This window comes from Gymnodraco acuticeps, unplaced genomic scaffold (assembly GCF_902827175.1).
Source record: "Gymnodraco acuticeps unplaced genomic scaffold, fGymAcu1.1, whole genome shotgun sequence".
Taxonomy (NCBI): Eukaryota; Metazoa; Chordata; class Actinopteri; order Perciformes; family Bathydraconidae; genus Gymnodraco; species Gymnodraco acuticeps.
Window position 1 is genome coordinate 469,939 of NW_022990485.1, and position 12,676 is coordinate 482,614.

Below are 12,676 nucleotides of genomic sequence, written 5' to 3' on the forward strand. Positions count from 1 at the left end.
AATACGAGAGGTGAATTATGTCCAATAACGTGTCACCACACAAGCCCCCCCAGAATTCACGTGTAAACAAAATCCGTAAGGCGGGGAGGAACAATCCGCCTGCGCACCGGAGTCGGAACAGCGACTTCCACCCGTGCGGCCCCTGACAGAGGAGGGACCGGAACAACAGGTCCACACTCCCTGACAGGAATCAAAGCCGGGGGTCGGCCCCGTCTCGGCGGCCGAGCCAGCACCACCGGCCGGTCCACGTCCAAGTGAGCAGCCTTCACCCGGTCAACCGAGACGTGCTCAGCCTTACCGCCCATGTCGACCACCAGGTGTTTTTCACCGTGTTCCAAAACCCGGAAAGGTCCATCGTAAGGGGGCTGCAGGGGGCCTCTGTGTGCGTCGTGACGAATGAAGACGTGCCCAGCCGAGCGTAGCTCCGCGGGAACTTGAGACCCTGGCGCACCGTGCTGAGTAGTCGGGACTGGAGCGAAAGCCTCCGCCGCGTCACGCGGGAAAAAACTCGCTGGGCCGTGGCAGACCAGGGAGCTGATGCATTTGGGAGGAAATCCCCCGGAACTCTCAGCGGCTGACCGTAGACCATCTCCGCTGTAGAACACTGCAGATCTTCCTTAGGTGCGGTCCTCAGGCCCAGCATCACCCAGGGCAGCTTGTCGACCTAGTTACCTTCCGTAAGGCCGGCCTTGAGGGCCGCCTTCATGGAGCGATGGAAGCGCTCGCAGAGGCCGTTAGCCTGAGGGTGGTAAGCGGTAGTCCTGTGCAGCTTAACCCCCAAACCGCCTGCCACAGTGTTCCAGAGCTCGGACGTGAACTGAGAGCCCCTATCTGAGGAAATGTCTGACGGGGTGCCAAAACGACACACCCACGTTGCAATGAAGGCCCGGGCAACGTCTGCGGCTGATGTCGAAACGAGCGGAACCGCCTCCGGCCAAAGGGTCGTTCTGTCCACCATGGTGAGGAGGTAGGAAAACCCCTGAGAGGAAGGCAACGGACCAACCAGGTCAATGTTGACGTGATCAAACCTCCTCTCAGGCACTAGGAAACGCTCCAACGGGGCCTTCGTGTGGCGGTGCACATTAGCGCGTTGACAAGCCACGAACTCCCTGGCCCAAGTCCTCACGTCCCTTTTCAGTCCTTGCCAAACGAACTTCGCCGCTACCAAATGTACCGAAGGTTTAACGCCGGGTGTGACAGGCCGTGCACAGCCTCGAACACAGGACGCATCCAGATGGCAGGGACGACAGGCCGCGCCAGGCCCGTAGAGACGTCACACAGGAGAGTAATGCCCGCATCGCCGAACACCACGTCCTCCAAGCGCAGCCCCGCGCTCTCCACCTTCAGAGCCTGGACGCCGGGATCTGTGACCTGGTCCGCCGCCATGCGAGTATAGTCCAGGCCCAACTGGACGGCACCGATGACGACCCTGGAGAGGCAATCAGCAACCAGGTTCGACTTGCCAGCCACGTGCTTAATGTCCGTAGTGAACTCCGATATGTAGGACAGCTGCCGCTGCTGACGTAACGACCAAGGCTCCGCCACTTTTGACATGGCGAAGGTGAGCGGCTTGTGGTCGCCAAACGCCGTAAATTCACGGCCTTCCAGCATGAAACGGAAGTGCCGCACGGCCAAAAAAAGTCCGAGGAGCTCCGGGTCAAAGGCGCTGTATTTGCGTTCTCTAGGCGTCAGCTGGCGGCTGAAAAAGGCGCCGGACTACGCGGTCGGCGCAGTGCACGAGCAGTGGGTGGAGGGCGCTTGGCAGCCGCTCGCCTTTTTTCAGCCGCCAAGCGCCCTCCACCCACTGCTCGTGCACTGCGCCGACCGCGTAGTCCGACGCGTCCGTGGTGATGGAGATGGGAGCCATAGGTGATTGGTGTGCCAGCAAAGCCGCCTGAGCCAACGTGGTCTTGACCTCAGCAAAAGCGCCGTCCGCCTCTGCTGTCCAGTCGATCTCCTGGACGGAGGTCTTGCCTTTCAACGCTTCATACAGCGGCCGCATGATGTGTGCGGCCCGGGCGATGAAACGGTGGTAGAAAGTCACCATCCCCAGAAACTCACGGAGCGACCGGGCTGTGAGCATGGATGTATAATAAGAACTGGATACAGCGTGGGAGGCGGGGCCTCATTCATTCCTATGAGAGTTGCTCATTAGCGCATGATGACAAAATGGCCCAACTTTTGAGAGAGCGAAACGTCACAGATTACCCGTATGTGCGCTCATAGCGCATGCGCAACTTTAACCACGCCGCCCAAAAGGCTCGTTCACATTAAGCACGTGAATTTGCGTACACGTAACAGCACCGCGCGTTCATGACTGCATGGTACTGGATTTATATTAACGAGGCGGCAGTTAGCGGCTAGCTAGTAAATGATGCTAACTTACACATCAATCGTTATGCACTTTTATATTACGCTGACATCAGGATCTAGTGATATCCAAGCAACAGAGCTTCATTTAGCATGATACTTGTGTGGGTTGTACATGAAACCACTTGGTAATATATACAAATGTATATGTTGAAGCCTGTTATGATCAATTGTGAGTTAAAACTTTATCTAAAAAGTAAAGCTGATGATGGATTACTGTGGTGGAGTTAAAATAACAATATCCTATTTCTTTTTGAAATGTGATTGAGTAAAAGGATAGTAACTGTGATTATTCATGTTAAGTAGCCCACAAGTAACTAAAACGTATAATACTTGAAGGAAAGGTGTCAAATGTTCCCATAAATACCAATATCACAGTACAACACCCCTTGTTGTTAAATACCAACCATGTGTATATATATATATATATATATAAATATGCCGCTAAAACTGTGTAATATACCAGGCTGCTAAATCCTCCAAACTGTTGTTGCTGGATGTGTATTTTGTGAAATGTGTATTTTTTTTAAATTATAATTTCTTGTTTTGAATCTTTAATACTTTTTTTATGCATACTTTAAGTAACATTAGGCTGTCTTTGGCTCTTTTCTGCTGTAACAATGTAAATGTATTCTGATCTAATTGATGTTTTTGTCAGTTTGTTTCCCTATATTGCGACACTTATTTGGTTTAAGATTATTTCTCCTTTTTTTACAGACATCCCCAACCATAGTGGAATGCTGTTGTAAAGGATTGCATTGATCCGTGCATCAATACCTTCACCCAGCTTTGAGGCCTACAATGAATGAACATCATCTTGTGGCTGGGAAAAATGTGAACAAATAAATCTCACAAAGAGTGACTTTCTGGTGGAATCATTATAATATCAAAGACAAGCACTTTCAGTAACAATATATAAAATCATTCAGCAGCAGAGGATGGGGTGGAAACAGCATTTCTAACTAAGATGATTACAATATTACAAGTTAAACATCAAGATGAACATACTATTATTAATTTAAAAAGTACATGGGAGACTTAAATATCCTGCAATATACCATTAGCAGAATTGGAACAAATGTGCCAAAACATTTCTAAAATAAACATAAACTGAGGGCTTTCTTCCTGAGCCGCTGGGAGTAAAGGTCCTCCATGGATGGCAGCTCCACCCTGGTGATGTTCTGTGCAGTTTTCACCACCCTTTGGAAAGCCTTACAATTGAGGGCGGTGCAGCTGCCGTATAAGGCCGTGATGCAGCTGTGTCCGTGATGGACACTGAGGAACCTGAAGCTGCTGACTCTCTCTACCGTAGTCCCATTGATGGTGATGGGGGGCGTGTCCCTCTCTTTGCTGCTTCCTGCAATCCACAATCAGCTCCTTGGTTTTGCTGACGTTGAGATGGAGGTTGTTATCCTGGCACCAAGATGTCAGGTTTTCGACCTCCTCTCTGTACGCCGTCTCGTCGTCTGGGTGAGGCTGGTGAGGCTGGGGAAGATGAGTGAGGGAAAGAGAGAAACAAAACAGGGGGACTAAAATGAGTGAGGGAAAGAGAGAAAAATACAAGGGGACTAAGATGAGTGAGGGAAAGAGAGAAAAATACAAGGGGACTAAGATGAGTGAGGGAAAGAGAGAAAAATACAAGGGGACTAAGATGAGTGAGGGAAAGAGAGAAAAATACAAGGGGACTAAAATGAGTGAGGGAAAGAGAGAAAAATACAAGGGGACTAAGATGAGTGAGGGAAAGAGAGAAAAGGACAAGGGGACTAAGATGAGTGAGGGAAAGAGAGAAAAAGACAAGGGGACTAAGATGAGTGAGGGAAAGAGAGAAAAAAGACAAGGGGACTAAGATGAGTGAAGGAAAGAGAGAAAAAGACAAGGGGACTAAGATGAGTGAGGGAAAGAGAGAAAAATACAAGGGGACTAAAATGAGTGAGGGAAAGAGAGAAAAATACAAGGGGACTAAGATGAGTGAGGGAAAGAGAGAAAAAGACAAGGGGACTAAGATGAGTGAGGGAAAGAGAGAAAAAGACAAGGGGACTAAGATGAGTGAAGGAAAGAGAGAAAAAGACAAGGGGACTAAGATGAGTGAAGGAAAGAGAGAAAAAGACAAGGGGACTAAAGTTTAAGAGAGAGGAAGAACACAGAATGTGAGTGAACAATTTAATTAAATGACACATTTAAAAAAAATAGTGTGAGTAAGTGAAGACATCCTTACAAGGAGGACTGCCCTGTCAAATCTATAAGTTATTCTTGTTAAAATATACATATCCTGTTGAGGCTAGAATCCAAAATGCAGAACCACTTTAGATTATAGCCTCAAGGGACTGTTTAAGGTTACTTAAAAACGTATAATTTCCCAAATTGGTGAAATGAACTCCATCTCTTAGAAATATGCCAGGGCAGTCAAACTTAATGCAAGGATGCCTTACACTCTCTCCACCCAAACCACTAACACATTTACCCATCTCTCTGTTCACCCACATTCTGGCCTTGTTCAGCTTTCCCAGATTGGCTTTCCTCCAGTGACATCTCTCATTGATAGAAGATAGAATTATCTTCATCTCTGAGAAGTTGTCACTGAGGGAAAGCAGGTCCTGCTTCATCGCTGTGACAAGCTCCACACCTTTGATGTTGCCAAGGTCGTTGTCGTTGCCGCCACAGTGGATGAGCAGGACATCCGGGACTGTTCTTCCTCTCAAGGACTAATAGAAAAAGGGAAGAAGGTTCCTCCACCTCAGACCACCCTTGCCAAACCACCACACACGGCAATTGAGACCCAGGTTGCTTCCCATGGTGTGTCTGGCTCTTTCTTCCCCACGTCTAATGTAGCTGCTCCCTATTATCCACACATTGGGACCTAGATAGAATAAAATATATTGAAAAAGGAAAAAGTGGTTACTGGTGATCATCTTTTAGAAAAAGGCGGTACATGTAGCCTGAGTTGTCATATCATTTTCATCATATTTTTAAGACTACACAAGTTTAATTTGTAGATTATATTACATATAACTCTATACTTGTATATAGAATCATGATGAAACTTTATAAGGATTAAGATTATATATTAATATTACATTAAATAATGCATGACGATTTCATGCATTATTACGAAGCAGGATGTATCAAGTCACTGACTTTTTGTGATAAGGTCACAATCAACTGATTTCACTTATCAGATGTAAAAATAAGGTACAATATATTTGTTTTTGCCATATGAAAGTAAAGGGTATGCAATCAAAATATTACTGAAACAAAATGAATACAAATTCTTATAAAAACTATACAGCACCTTGTCCAAGTATGGCGGGAGGCCCACTTTCCTTCAGCATTTCCTCTCTGGATGACGATCCGGCTATTTCTGCCATCTATAAATAAAGTACAAATGATTAGCTCTTCACGCCTCTTTAAAATAATATGTGTTCTTGAAGATTCTGTATGCATCGTCGTTTACAATGGTAGGGACATTGCATTGGAAATTAGTTGTGAAAAAGATATGTCATTTTTAGTTTTTTCATCTCACATTTATAGATTTTAAATAGAAATATATATATATAAAACGAATTATAAATGCAAAGTCTGGTTTCTAGAAAGTTGGCTAATGCATCCAGAGTTAACATTGCAGAACTGCTGGCATGCATACATTTCTAGCATTTTGGTTAACTATGAAAAGTATGGAAAATTACTGTGCAAACACCCAACATTAGCTTAGCCACAGTAGCGGTTGCTGATGAGTGGTTTGGCTTATTTTAGTCTTTTATATGAGAACATGTTACATTACATACAGACATTAAGGAGGCAGGTTAGAAAATAAATATGTTTTCGTATCTTACCTTTTGGAGCAAACTGTTGTCGGTTGTTAGCATAGACTGTAAAGCGTTGTCTCTTTAGCCTCAGTGACATGACAGTGAACACTGAACGTGACCGCGTGTGGCAACCCTGTCTCCTAAAAATTACGTTCCCACAGAACTAAACTGCATTCTGAATTACGTTTAGCTTGAAACGTATTTACTCCCACGTTACGTTCGTTATGAACGTATCTCAAATACGTTTATTTTCTACATATCTTCTAGAAACATATTTTCTCCCACGTTACGTTCCTTATGAACGTATCTTAAATACGTTTATTTTCTACATATCTTTGCCATTTATTGTCTTGCTTATAATAATGATAATAGTCATTTATAAATATCATTTTAGAGCACACCTTTGAAATCGAGAATCAGGCTCGATATATGGTTAAATTAAAATCAGTAGGCGAGGCTGTAATTTCGCCAGCTGTTACTCTCATGAGCGAGGCAGAAAATAATAGTTTTAACATGACAAAAAGCTGCTGTGTCGTTTACCTCAAACATTAAAACAAATCCAGAGTTACGTGTTTCTGTACTTCCTCTAAGAAGAAAAGACAGTAAAAGAAGAGCTCTGTGGCTTCAGGCTTGATCGCCGTTCAAATGACAGCGTTGGTTTCCCCAAAAGTGGGCGGGGCTGTAAAGTGACGTAGATTTTACTATCATCTATTATTCAAAACCATTCTATTTATTCTAACGTAAATTACATGCCAGTGTTTTATCTTTTTATTTATTTGTTTTTATTTTAAATCGTATAAACGTCTGTGAGGAAAATAAATGGGGTTTAGAGCCTCAAAATACTGAAATCTGTATTTTTTAAAATCTTTTCCTTCTAATTTGTTATTCTTTTCGAAATAACACACTGTTATTTACTCAACAATAACACACAATTATCCTTGTTTTTATTTATTTGTTTAATTCTATAATCTTGGGCTTTTTAGCCGTAAATAAAGTCACCAGAAACAGACGGGACATTTCGAGATTTAGGATGGCCGAAGACACTACACTACCCATAATCCCCAGCTATCGTTTGGGACTACAGTCCCGTTGACTAACCCCGTGATGTTGGAGTGGCAGTGCGCCAAGGTTACGCCGAGCGTCAAGCTCTTTGAAATGGAACGAAACCACGGCAGACTATTCAAAACTGGACTCGAACGCCCCCCGAGAAATACACATGCTGGCTATTGTGTTTCGCAACATGTTCTCTATGGCACGTCTCTACTGGGAATTGTAGTTTTAAAAGACGTTTTTCCCAAAATTAGAAGTTGCCAGTATTAAACTGTGTACAGCCCTGGAGGTTTAGGCGATAGGAAACACATTGGTGTGTACACATTTAAAACATGTAATTACTAAATGGGTAAAAATCGCTTATATCCATAATGGGCAGCATTAATATATACCCACACGACAGCTCATTGTTACTTTGTAATTCTACTCCACTACAATTCAGAGGTTAACCTGGTATTTTTACTCCACTACATTTAGTTTAGTTACTTTGCAGATTCTGATTAATAATGTGAAATATAAACAACCCTTAAAGCAGACTTTAGTTACACCTGAGTAAAATTCAGGGAAGGTGATTGTCAAGTGCCAACAATCAGGAGAGATATTTGATAGGTGGTGCTTGAGAAGACGAAACATTCATCTGCAGATCTCTATAAAGTATATTCATTACTCGTTATTCTCTACTAATAGTTAATTAAAAACTGTATAATGGCTATTTTGCACATCCCTTTCAAGATTTCAAGATTTTCTAAGGTTTCTTGATCATATACACAACTTGGGTCGCAGGTTCCTCAACAGCGCATTACAAGACATCTATCAATATGTGTGTACCTCCACCATTAAACTGTCATATTCTGCACATTTCTTATTCTATCTACATACATAAGAGTATAATTAATGTGTATAATATCAGTTAAAAGAAGTGCTTCAACATAGTTAACATGGCAGGAAAGCAATATATTAGACGTTAAGTACTTTGTCAGGCTTAATATTCATCGGTAGATAGATACCCCCAAAGCTTTTTTCTTGTTTAAAATAAGACCTTAACCTAAAGTATTCTTTAATGTGTTAATAAAGGTTAATTCGTTTTTCTGTTTTGCACATCCTCCTATTAATATCTTTGTACATCCGGCACTAAACTGTTTTATTGTAGAGATCACTTATAGTATCTTCTTGACTTTTTATATTCTATATTTCTATCATTGACCTTCTACTTTCCCCCTATGAAAGTATGTACTCTTAATATTGTTTTCATCAAATAACATTATTCAACAAAAATAATTCAATAACGTGCTTTAACCACTAGGCGGTGCACACAAGGTACACACAGCATACTAATAATAACTTTGTATTATTAGTGTAGAACACTTATGTATGTATAACATCTGAAGATGTGTAGTTTTATTCATGTTTTCACATAATTTTACAGGATATTGCTATATTATTTCACGTTTTACTTCTACACATTAATATCTGATTTGTAAAACATCACAGACAGAAAGGCATATCCGTCATTTAATGGTAAGCTATTGCAATTCTGAATCCATAGATGTGTCTCCCATCACCCAAATCCCCTGACTATTCTCTCAACTCAGTATTTACATTCTTATCCATCCATCCATCCATCTTCTTCCGCTTATCCGTGGTCGGGTCGCGGGGGTAGCAGTTCCAGCAGAGAACCCCAAACTTTCTTTTCCCTGGCGACATCAACCAGCTCTGACTGGGGGATCCCAAGGCGCTCCCAGGCCAGCGAAGAGATATAATCCCTCCACCTGGTCCTAGGTCTACCCCTTGGTCTCTTCCCAGCTGGACGTGCCTGGAACACCTCCCTAGGGAGGCGCCCACGTGGCATCCTAACTAGGTGACCGAACCACCTCAACTGGCTCCTTTCGACGCGAAGGAGGAGCGGCTCAACTCCGAGTCCCTCCCTGATGACCGAACTTCTCACCTTATCCCTAAGGGAGACACCAGCCACCCTGCGGAGAAAACCCATCTCGGCCGCTTGTATCCGCGATCTCGTTTACATTCTTATATTCAAAGAAAATCAGTAATATCTTTAAAAACTACAAGTCCTTTTCTATCAGCTGTGCACCGTTATGGTGTAAATATAACCTATTATCTACCAATTGGATCAAATATAAAAGTCAGCCGAATTACTATTGATACTGCAAGGAGACGTATTTTGTGAAAAGAAATTGAAGATGTTGTTTAATTGTTGATATATTTATGATCCACATCAAGTATTCAGTTTTGGCGGCAGTTCCTCATGTTTGTCTAGAAGTCTTCTCATCAGGGCTCTATAAATAAAGAACTATGGCAGATGTATAATATTTAATGGAGCCGAACCGTGTATTACAATGCCGTTATGTGATGACTTCCAAAGAGAAAAGCAAGAACACTCTGAATTAGGTATTATTTTATTTTTCGTTTTCGGATATCACAACTTATTAACACCATATACCAGCGTTTATTGCGGCTAAAACATCCAATCAACGAGCTTCAAGCTGAGGATCTTGGGTAATCAGTTCGGTGGATTTGTGGTGTGTATCGCTCGAAATGTCCCGCCTGTTTCCGGTGACTTTATTTACGGCTAAAAAGCCCAAGATTATAGAATTAAACGAATAAATAAAAACAAGGATAATTGTGTGTTATGGTTGAGTAAATAACAGTGTGTTATTTAGAAAATAATAACAAATTAGAAGGAAAAGATTTTAAAAAATACAGATTTCAGTATTTTGAGGCTCTAAACCCCATTTATTTTCCTCACAGACGGGAAAAAAGTCCGACATTATACGATTTAAAATAAAAACAAATAAATAAAAAGATAAAACACTGGCATGTAATTTACGTTAGAATAAATAGAATGGTTTTGAATAATAGATGATAGTAAAACGTCACTTTACAGCCCCGCCCACTTTTGGGGAAACCAACGCTGTCATTTGAACGGCGATCAAGCCTGAAGCCACAGAGCTCTTCTTTTACTGTCCTTTCTTCTTAGAGGAAGTACAGAAACAAGTAACTCTGGATTTGTTTTAATCTTTGAGGTGCAATAAACGACACAGCAGCTTTTTGTCATGTTAAAACTATTATTTTCTGCCTCGCTCATGAGAGTAACAGCTGCCGAAATTACAGCCTCGCCTACTGATTTTTAATTTAACCATATATCGAGCCCGATTCTCGATTTCAAATGTGTGCTCTAAAATGATATTTATAAATGACTATTATCATTATTATAAGCAAGGCAATAAATGGAAAAGATATGTAGAAAATAAACGTATTTAAGATACGTTCATAACGAACGTAACGTGGGAGAAAATACGTTTCTAGAAGATATGTAGAAATTAAACGTATTTAAGATACGTTCATAACGAACGTAACGTGGGAGAAGATATGTTTCTAGAAGATATGTAGAAAATAAACGTATTTGAGATACGTTCATAACAAACGTAACGTGGGAGAAAATACGTTTCTAGCTAAACGTAATTGAGAATGCAGTTTAGTTCTGTGGGAACGTAATTTTTAGGAGACAGGGTTGCGTGTGAAGGGGGAGGTGCTGAATACGTCACATCACATGAACGTGCCGGGCAGGCGGTCCCGTGGGTTAGATGCGCGTTCATAATGCCGAGGGAAATAACTCTCGGAATAACGTTATTAGCAAATTTTTACAACTTGAGGAACGAATGTTTTTAATAAGGGCTATACAAGTCTTCATACTGGGTTGTTTATTTAGTTTAAAAAAAATTATCCAACGAGTTACAGACCACTCTTTCCCAATGTAAGTCAATGGGAAAAAGTGTTTCCGGGCCCAGCAACCAAACGGAAGTGTAGTACCGCCATTTGGCCACTATGAATATTCTCATCAGACTCCGGCGCACTTCCTGGGGGCTTGGCTGTGAGCGGGCGAGGAAAAGCCGCAACAGCCTCCACCTTCGCTTGCAGAGGTGTCGCACCGCCCTTAAATCAATCATATCACAAGAATGGTTTACTCAAACAGCCAATGTAGTATAACACACTTTAACACAAGTACAGAAGTAGCGTGCCTAAAACTGTTTTTGCAAGTGTATTTAATTGTTTTATCTTAATGAAAACGCATGTGTTTGTGACGGAGTGAGCACATAACAGTATATATGATTATTCTGAAAGCAGGACAGACAAACATGCACACAGTCTCTAATACCATAGGCAACAAAAAGGACTTGTAACAAAAGAAAAACTCAAATGAACATTCAAACTTGAATCTTGTTTTTCTTTGTCCTAAAGATATTCACAAAACCAATAACAGTACCATAATACAAGCAAAAAAAGGCGTGTGGTGTAGTGGGTTGTGCGTTGGTGTTCAGATCAGCGGGTCACATGTTCAAACCCCACTGCAGTCAACATGTCGTTGTGTCCCTGGGCAAGACACTTCACCCCAAATTGCTCCTGTGGGGATTGTCCACAGTATTGAGTATGTAAGTCGCTTTGGATAAAAGCGTCTAACAAGTCACATGTAATGTAATGTAACAACAGGGTGAAACAAAAACATATTTTTGCTCTCCAATTACTTCAATAAATCCCAAATGTTTTCTGTTTTCACTTTCTTCATTTTACCCTGAGAAATGCAACAAAAACAAACAAGTTTCTTGAACAACTGAAAGTAACCCTTTGTGAGAAAGTCTGATGTACAAAATGGTCATTTAGGGGTTTGAGATATTGCTCTTTTACCTTACGGATTTTTGCACAGGACTTAAGAACTCAGAGGTGACAGAAAATCAGAAAATCAACAGCACTCAGTTGCCACCCTGACAGCACAGCAGCACCTGTAGACAATCAGCTCATTAGGCCCTGATTGGCTGCAAGCTGCAATAAAGCCTCCTTTTCTGCTGCTCAGACAAGCAGAGCAAGTCACTTCGGGGCTACTGGTTCTTTACTGCTGTCTTGGAACAGAGAGAGAGAGAAATATGACTTGTGGAGTTCATTTGGGGTAAGTTTCTGCAGACATAAAAAGTGAATTGTTGTTAGCTGTCTGCAATCTCTGATGTTTACATATTTTCTGTGCAGGATTTTCCTTATTGTCTTGGTTCAAGCAGAGCATGTGCGCTGTTTGTGGGCTTCACAAGGTGAGCTAAGCACAACATTTCACTTAAGTGCTGTGAATGACTATAGCTGTGGCTTTAATATTTTTCTTTTTCTCTAGCAGCTCAGAGCAAGAACAACACATATGTTGGCTTCAGGCAAAATAATCGGGAAGCTGGTGTCAACTATCTCCAGAATCGACTCAGACAGGCTCAAAGCAGAAACTTAAACATACCTTCAGCTGTGGGCAGTCGTTTTAGCTGGGGGCCTTCTACTGGTGGCTACACACAAACTGTTTCACAGCCAGCTAAAAGTGGCTTAGCTAAAGTCAGGTTAGTGCAGGGCAGCTCAGTGTCAAAACCTAACTTGAATCGTGTGCCTAAACAGCGTTTTCATGGCCT